Source organism: Artibeus jamaicensis, unplaced genomic scaffold (assembly GCF_021234435.1).
Source record: "Artibeus jamaicensis isolate MK-2021 breed Jamaican fruit bat unplaced genomic scaffold, CSHL_Jam_final contig_519, whole genome shotgun sequence".
Classification (NCBI taxonomy): Eukaryota; Metazoa; Chordata; class Mammalia; order Chiroptera; family Phyllostomidae; genus Artibeus; species Artibeus jamaicensis.
In genome coordinates this window covers 26087682-26095650 of record NW_026521871.1, presented here as the reverse complement: position 1 = coordinate 26095650, position 7969 = coordinate 26087682, and the positions used below count along the sequence as shown (strand labels likewise).

Sequence of the window (7969 nt, the reverse complement as noted above, 5' to 3'; positions counted from 1 at the left end):
TAGGAGCACTCTCCTACTACTCAGGATTGAACATCATAATAAGAACCTCAGGAGACAGTGTAAATTTGCTGCTTGGATGGTTCCTAGAAGCATGAAAAAAGTGATTGCCCATACTAAGTGAGGTTAAAATTCCATAATTTCTGTGGCTGACAGTGGGAGAAAGAATTTAAAGGATCAGAGAATTTGTTTTGCTGGAGACCATATACTATGTAAAGATGGAAAGCTTACCAGATGATTAGTTTACAGAAGACCAGGAGGCGACTCCATATGTCAAGGACATACGAAATAAACTGTTGTGAAGGGCACCAATCTCCTTATTAAGCAACTCAGTGGTGACTTTCTATAAAACTATCCAAGGTCCAGGTCACAGTGGACCAAATGTTAGTCATCCTCAGTTCTCAAATATATAATCAGACTAGATATTCTTCATAGTTGGCAGAGTCACCACATTGGGTTTTGGCCTATGAAGTAACAACTATCATAATGGGGGAAGTCAACAGGAAGACTCTGAAACTGCCCCCTCCCCTAGCTTAGACATAAATTTTTTAAAAAAGTATTTCTAGAGAAAATAGTGGGAATTAGTGCCACTTTAAAGATCTAAAGGATGCAGGAGTGGTGATGACCCCTATCATACTTTCATTTTATTCACCAGTGTGTTCCCTGAAAAATAAGACTGATTTCTGGAAAAAGATACAAGATGTGGTGTCTTTGGTAGGTCAGTGTAACATAGGTACATGGCATTGCAACCATTAACCTGGCAAATCTGTTCTTTTCCACCTCAGAAAGGAGAATAAAAAACAGTTCTCATTTACATGTAATGGATAACAATATATATTTACAATTCTGTCCCAGGGTTGTGTTAATTCTCCAATACTTCGTTATAACATAATTGTCAAGAACCATGAAGGGTCTGAGATTTTACCCTATTTGTAAGCTGGCAAGTAGTCTGCCCCTTTTACAGATGCTGGCAGAAGGCATGAAACTCCTGGTTCAGAGTCAGAAGATTTTGTTGCTCATACTACAGCAAACAGCATGAGGCTTACATTTACATTGATTTCCCTTGTTATTTCAAGTACCATGAGGAAGATGTGGAGTGGTCTAAATAAACACTGTACATGCAGTGGGTTTGCATCATAGCTGAGGTATTCTGAGTTTAGAGAACACAAAACTTACATCAAACAATCTACCCAAACTTTTCCCCAGAGGGAGACATTATTCTTATTTTACTGGACTGCAAACAAAGCTCTCTTTAGTTCTGTAAAGAGACAACATATCTTCTAAGGCTATTCACTATGCAAACATCCTTGGAATGATAGTTCAGAGCAAAAGCTTTTGGTGTCTGTTCACTAGATGTGCAGAAACACAAGAGTTGGGAAAATTGTCTCCCAACTCTGAGCTCTACAGGATTGAGGGTACCGGTCTTCAAAGGGATAAAAAATTTACCAGGGGAACATAGAAAGACTTTTGCTGAGCTACACACTTTGGCTGTGAACGTAAGCTATTTGTGCTATTTGAGTCCAGAGACCAGCAGGCCAAAAGAGGAGTCAACATTCAGGCACAGGTTACATAGTGGAGGCATGGAAGAATATGTTTGGCGTTCAGGTTATCCAGTTGGACACCTTTTGGTGCATGTCCAAAGTGTGTCCAACTTTGACAATAAATGATCAAGAGTAGCAATACCAGCCTAAGAATAGGGTGACCAGGATGAGGGTCTGGGTCATGCTATCAGGTAAGCCCCTGAGACCAGCAGAGTTGATAGCTGAAGACAAGGGGATCTAGAATGGATAGTGGAATAGGAAGACAATGTGTATCAGGTATAGCCCCTGAGACTTGCTGCAGGGGTTGTAGTTTATCCTATTAACGTTCCTTTTAGAGGTTTCCCACAGGAAAAGATGCCACTCTAATCATGGTGTTGCTGCTCCCAGAGCAAATATGAAAAAGAGTATCTGAATAGAGTAAGAAGTAGACTGTAGTGATCACTGTAATATGCTGCCCAGATCTCTCTGTAGTGAAGGATTGTTATCCCAACTTCTAGGAAGGCTATTAGGTCCTTCAGGGGTGGTTTCGGCTGCAGCAAGGCATGCCCCTGACCAGGGTAGTCCATAGTCAGTAACTAATCCGTTTTTACAGATTTTTAATGTCTGATTTCAGAAATATTATGCCCATATTAGCATAAAGGTACATAATATCCCTTTTACATTTTTTAAATTTTTTTACACAGATGACAGAGCATATATTAACTTTGTCCTATATATTTATTTCTAATAACTGAGTAATTATTTATATATAACTACTTTCTTTCTGATGACTGAATAATACAGTGGAAACTCAGTTCTTGAAGTTAGTTATTTTGGAAAACTGTTCCAGAAGTGATTTGTTCAAAAACCGAAAACCGAATCACCTTTGTTTGTTGCCTCACAGATGTGTGACTGATTACAGAGTTGTCAGTGTGAAAGGGTTGTCAGGCAGAGATTTGAGACCTAAAGTTTTGTTAGACAGCAGAGACATTTTTTTCTGTGAACAACTTGTTCAAGAACTGAATTGTTTGAGAATCAAGACATTTGAGAAACCAAGGTTTGACTGTATTTCATTGTATGAATGTAACGTGTGGTAGGCCAGAGGCACTCAAGAAACCAGACAGACACAGAGAGCTAAGGAGCAGGGGTTTTTAGTGGGGAATAAGAAGGGAAGTGGAGCCAACCAAGGAAGGTTAGGACTCAGGGGAAAGTGGGAGCAATCTAGGGAGACTGGGGAGCCAATCATGGAAGGTTAAGACTTTCTCAGTTGTTCTTAGGGCAGGGTTTTTAGTGCAAAACCCCTCGAAGGGTAGCTGGTTGGGATGTCAGAGACTGATTGGCTAGAGCTGGTTGCTGGACGCCGTTTCTGCTGACCATTGTTCTTGATACACCTTGTCAAGCTCAAGTTAAAGCTGCATCCTGTTATATCAGATAGGCCAACCTCAGACCCCAGTCTTAGCCGGGCATCTGTTTATCCTGGGTAGGGTCAGCAGGCAGTTTCCCAGGCAGGCATTTTCCCAGGCTACAGTTTCCCACAGTACAGTTTTCTTGCCTGGTGATTTTCCATTCCTCCCAGGCCTAGCTATGTCTGTCAATGTGGACATTTAGGTTGTCTTTGGCCTTGTACAGTTAAAAAGTTGCTAGTTTGATCCCCAGTCAGGTCACCAACAAGGAGCAACCAATGAATGTGTGGATGGGTAGAACAACAAAATCGATGTCTTTCTTTCTTTCTTTCTTTCTTTCTTTCTTTCTTTCTTTCTTTCTTTCTTTCTTTCTTTCTTTCTTTCTCCCTATTTCTCCCTCTATACAATTAAAAAAATCATAAATAAATAAACAATTTTTATACATCCATCTTTTCAAGCATATGGAGCACATCTGGAGAATAAATTGAATTGCTGGATCAAAGTGTAACAAAGAGGTCTGGCCAGATCACTGGGGAGCAAGGACAGGAAGCTAGAAGTAGTGTGAGAGCCTACACTCCCCAAAAAGACCCTCAGGAGGGGTTGGGAAGTGCCCACTGATATTGCAACCAAACCATTTAACAGCCTTTCCAAATCCTCAGGCAGCAAACAGTAAACAAGCTAGTGTGACCATCCATTGCCCCAGCAACTGAGCAGTGTGCATGACACAGCCAGAGGCAGCTTGCACAGAGCCCGTGCAGGGATGAAAAGGTCACAACACATATGTAACAAAGTGACGCCTCACCCCAGGCAGAGACACTGTGCCCCTGTACAGCTAGAAAATCCACCTACCCACTTCTGGATCATGTAGGTAGGGGGAGGGACAGAGACATAGTGTGGGCTGATGCTCATAGTGGATGTTGGCCCAAATTGCCTTGGAATTTGTACACTCCCACAGCATGTAGGATTTGAGGGGAAAGATTTGAAACAAAAGGCTCATAGAAGCCCTTCCCTTTGTGCATTCCCATCATTTGCATGGTCAGAAGCCGGTAGCAGAGGCTCAGTCCCATGTACAGGATGAGCACCTTTTTAGCGTCAGACCCACTGGACACCAGGGCCCTATTGGAGCTCTTGCATTGCTCTGCCCACATGGTCTGGAGCAGGCTTGCTAGGGATGTGCATCTTGCTAGTGGTGGTTATGAGCAGGATGCTGTGTGGTCCTGCACTGTATGGGTTGGCTCTTGGATCGCACTCTTGCTCTAAAGGCAGCACATAGACACACAGGCTGGGAACATTCCTCAGCCCTAAGGGCACAAGCAGCCTTGGATGTCAGAGCCCAGCAGACTGAGCCCCTCCCACAACAGGCTCCAGTGATCTAGCAGTGCATCCTGGCAGTGGGAGAGGGAGGAAACTGTGGCAGGGCAATGGAGATGCTGGCCTCATAAATGCATGCTCCAGAAAGAGAGAGCCTGGAGCTGGAGAGACAGAGAAGCATCCATGGAGCGACCTTGGACTACAGATAAGAATGTATTGGGGGTGTCTTGGAGCATGGATTTGGATTTCAGTCTTCTTGGGAACAAAGGGATTTCTGTGTTTTGCAGAAGAGAATAGTTTGGAGCAGGGGAGCCACCAGCTTCCCCAAATTGGTCACCCTGTTAATAAAAACCTCTTCTCTTTCCCAACAATCTCTGTTTTATGGTTGTGTATTGTGGCAGGTGGCCAAATCCCACTTTGCCCTGTAACAGAAGGATATGTAGATTTAAAATTTATATCATGATTTTTAGTTGCCCTTCAAAGAGAGAGTACCAATTTATATCTGCAATCTAAAAACAACAATAACAAAAAAAGCAGGATCCAACACTAAAAATGCATATGATTTCATTTTTCCTAAAAAATTGAACTATATAAGTCATGACAGGCATGGCTCAGTTGGTTGAGCATCATCCCACAAAGCAAAAGGTCACCAGTTCAGTTCCCAGTCAGCGCTCATAACTGGGTTGTAGGCTAGGTCCCAGTTGGGGCGTTAGTGAGAGGGAGTTGATCAATGTTTCTCTCACACAATGTTTCTCTTCCTCCCTTCCTTCCCCTTTCTCAAATAAATAAATAAATAAATAAATAATGAAATCTTTTAAAAATAAACTATATGATATGAATAATAAAAACAATAGAAGAAACTACACAAAAATGTTATAGTAGATTTCTCAAGGTATTAGAATTATAGATGATATTTATTTTCTCTATTTTTGGGCATGTTCCAAATTTTCTATAGTAAACACACTATTATAGCCAGGGAAAAATAAAAATGCTTTTTTCTTTTTAAAGATTTTATTTTTTTGTCTTTAGAGAGAGGAGAAAGCGAAAGAGAGGGAGAGAAACATCTGTTGGTTGCCTCTCACATGGCCCCAAGTGAAGACAGAACCTGGAACCCAGACATGTGCCCTGTCCAGGAACTGAACTGGGGACCTTTCGCTTTAAGGTTTAACACTCAACCAAGCCACAGTGTCACATTGTTTATTGTGACACTGAACAACATTCACTGAGCAACATTAACAACATTCTTTTGTTAATTTGTCATTTGTTATAGAAGCCTAGCTGAGAGTATTAAAATAAGAAAAAAGATATTTGTCCTCCCCTCCCCTATAACATCATCTATCATTAGATGATATTAGATAATAAGGGATTACTATGAATTTTCTTAGCAATGATAATGGTGTTATTACATGTATTTTCAAGGGTTTTTTTCCCTAGAAGAGGAAATGGAACACTTAATACATAAAAATTTCTGTACCTCACTGTCAGTCTTTTGTGGAAAGGCAAGCTTTATTTCGCAGCAACCCAAAAAGAGCAGTCAAGGGGTCCATTACTACAAACTGAGAGACAGGAGAACGCAGTTACGTGTCCAGCTGGCAGGGTCTCAGTCAGCAGTCTCACCAGTTCCTGCTGATCGCCAAGCACCTGCTCAGTTTCCTTTTCAGGTTGAAACTAAAAAAATAGAGGTAAAGATGTATCTTTGTATCTTTATTATACAAACACAGCTATTTCAGGAAAGAAAATGCCTGGAGACTACTTAATTGGGGGAATCTGCTTAATTATTAAAAATAAATATTTACATTGAAATACAGTTAATTTAGTAGCTTTCTTTACATTTACTCTTTCAAAAGAGCCACAAGGATTTCCTTCATGTTTTCAGCCATTGAGTTGGTAAAGATCCTATCTCCATTTCACAGGAAATGGATTACATTCAATTACTCTTCACAGCTGGCTGGAAGATTATTCCATTAATTTTGAAGGACTGGTTGGGTTGGCCTTGGCAATGGTGCCAAACTAATAAGATTTCTATGTAACAGATGCCGGTATGGGACACACTCATTCTCCACGCCTTTGTTCTGATACTCCGTGATACACTAGATAAGCTGATCATTCACCTTCAGGAGCCATTGGATCATCTCCTGGCTGACTTGGGCCTTACCTCTCAGCCAGTCTGGTACAAAGACCACAGACATTGCAGGAAGCCAGGTTGGAACCTGGTCTCTAAAAATGTTTTTAAAACTTAAAAATATTGAGTGTATTATACATTTCAATCTATTTGTTTCTAGAAGAAACTGAACAGTATCACGACCATAATTTTGTGTTTGACTTCCAAAGCTATAAAATACTTGCATTTAATTACAACACACCATGGAGAGAAATGACTTATTAAAACACTAATATTAATATTTAAATAATGAAAGCTATTAAAACAATTACAGTCAATTTTCACTACTAAAAAGATTCTTTTCATTTAAGGCTAAAGCACTGAATGATTCTTTTAAATAAATTCTCTTTGAGCACATGTGCCATAAGCAGACATCTAGAACTAGAAAGAGAACATGAGACCAAAGTACATGAGGCCTCCCACTAGAAAGAGTGAAGCCCAGGGTATCTGCATCTGCTTTCCAGAGGCTGAGACCAAGCTGAACTGTGAATCCTGAAAAAGGGATTTCTCTTATTGACAGAAGGCTGGGAGAATCTGGTACTGCAGCAGTTCCTATATGTCATACTTTCATTCATTTAACAAATACATTTCCATGTCTGTTATATGTTAAGCACCACGTTGGCTGGTGGGGAGACAACGATGAACAAGACAGACACAGTTCCTGCCCTCATAGAGATTTATGTTCTAATAGAGGATAAAAGCTTTAAACAGCTAATTATACAAGGAGGGACCCCCCAAAACAGAATTTGTTTATTTAAAAAATGTGTTTAAGTTTCACATTTACATGTTTCAACTTTAGTCACCTTCAAAGTACTCTCCATTTGATGCAATACACCTATTGAGATGTTTTGTCCACTGTTCAAAACAGTTTTCGAACTTGTCAATTTTGATGGCTTTTAGTACTTCTGCCAGTTTTTGTTTCACCTCTTCTACATCAGCAAAACATTTCCCTTTGAGAACTCTTTTCATCCAGGGAAACAATAAAAAGTAATTTGGGGCAAGATCAGGTCACTAGGGAGGGTGGGAGATGGGGGTTGTGCCATATTCGGTCAAAAATTGATGAATACTCAATGCAGTGTGGGCAGGTATGCTTGTAAATCACCCATCATGAAACGGGCAAATGCTTCAAAGACTCTTCAAAAAAAAAATTCACTGAAACCTAACATAGCCTCTCACAACAATGCCAGCAGGCACATCAATACAGATTAGTTCCTAGAACACTCGCCTAGTAAGGAAAGCTTTTACTACAACATGCCTGCCCTCCAGAAGATAATTCTGGTTTTTGTTGGGTCCCGCCTTGTATAATAACTACTTATATAATAAACTAATTATGTAATCGCTAGTTATATAACTGTTATAAATGCTATGAAAAAGCACAAGATTCTATAAAGGCACATAATGGAGACATCCAACTGGTTTTAGGGTTCTTATAAAGGCAACTTCAAAGAAATGGTGCTTTAGCTGAGACCTGAAGAAGATGGGTTGCTTGTAAAAGCTACTTGTGCAGGTGTCTTCCCAACTGTGTTCTCTGACAGCAAGTTGAAAACAGGATTTACTCCACTGATATTGGCAAATAC

At 40.4% G+C, this 7969-nt stretch overlaps 1 pseudogene; it reads right to left on the bottom strand.

Annotated features, from left to right (window-relative positions):
- Positions 1-6187: 6187 nt before the first annotated feature.
- LOC119044798 (SS18-like protein 2) lies at positions 6188-6420 on the bottom strand (annotated as a pseudogene).
- Positions 6421-7969: the final 1549 nt, after the last annotated feature.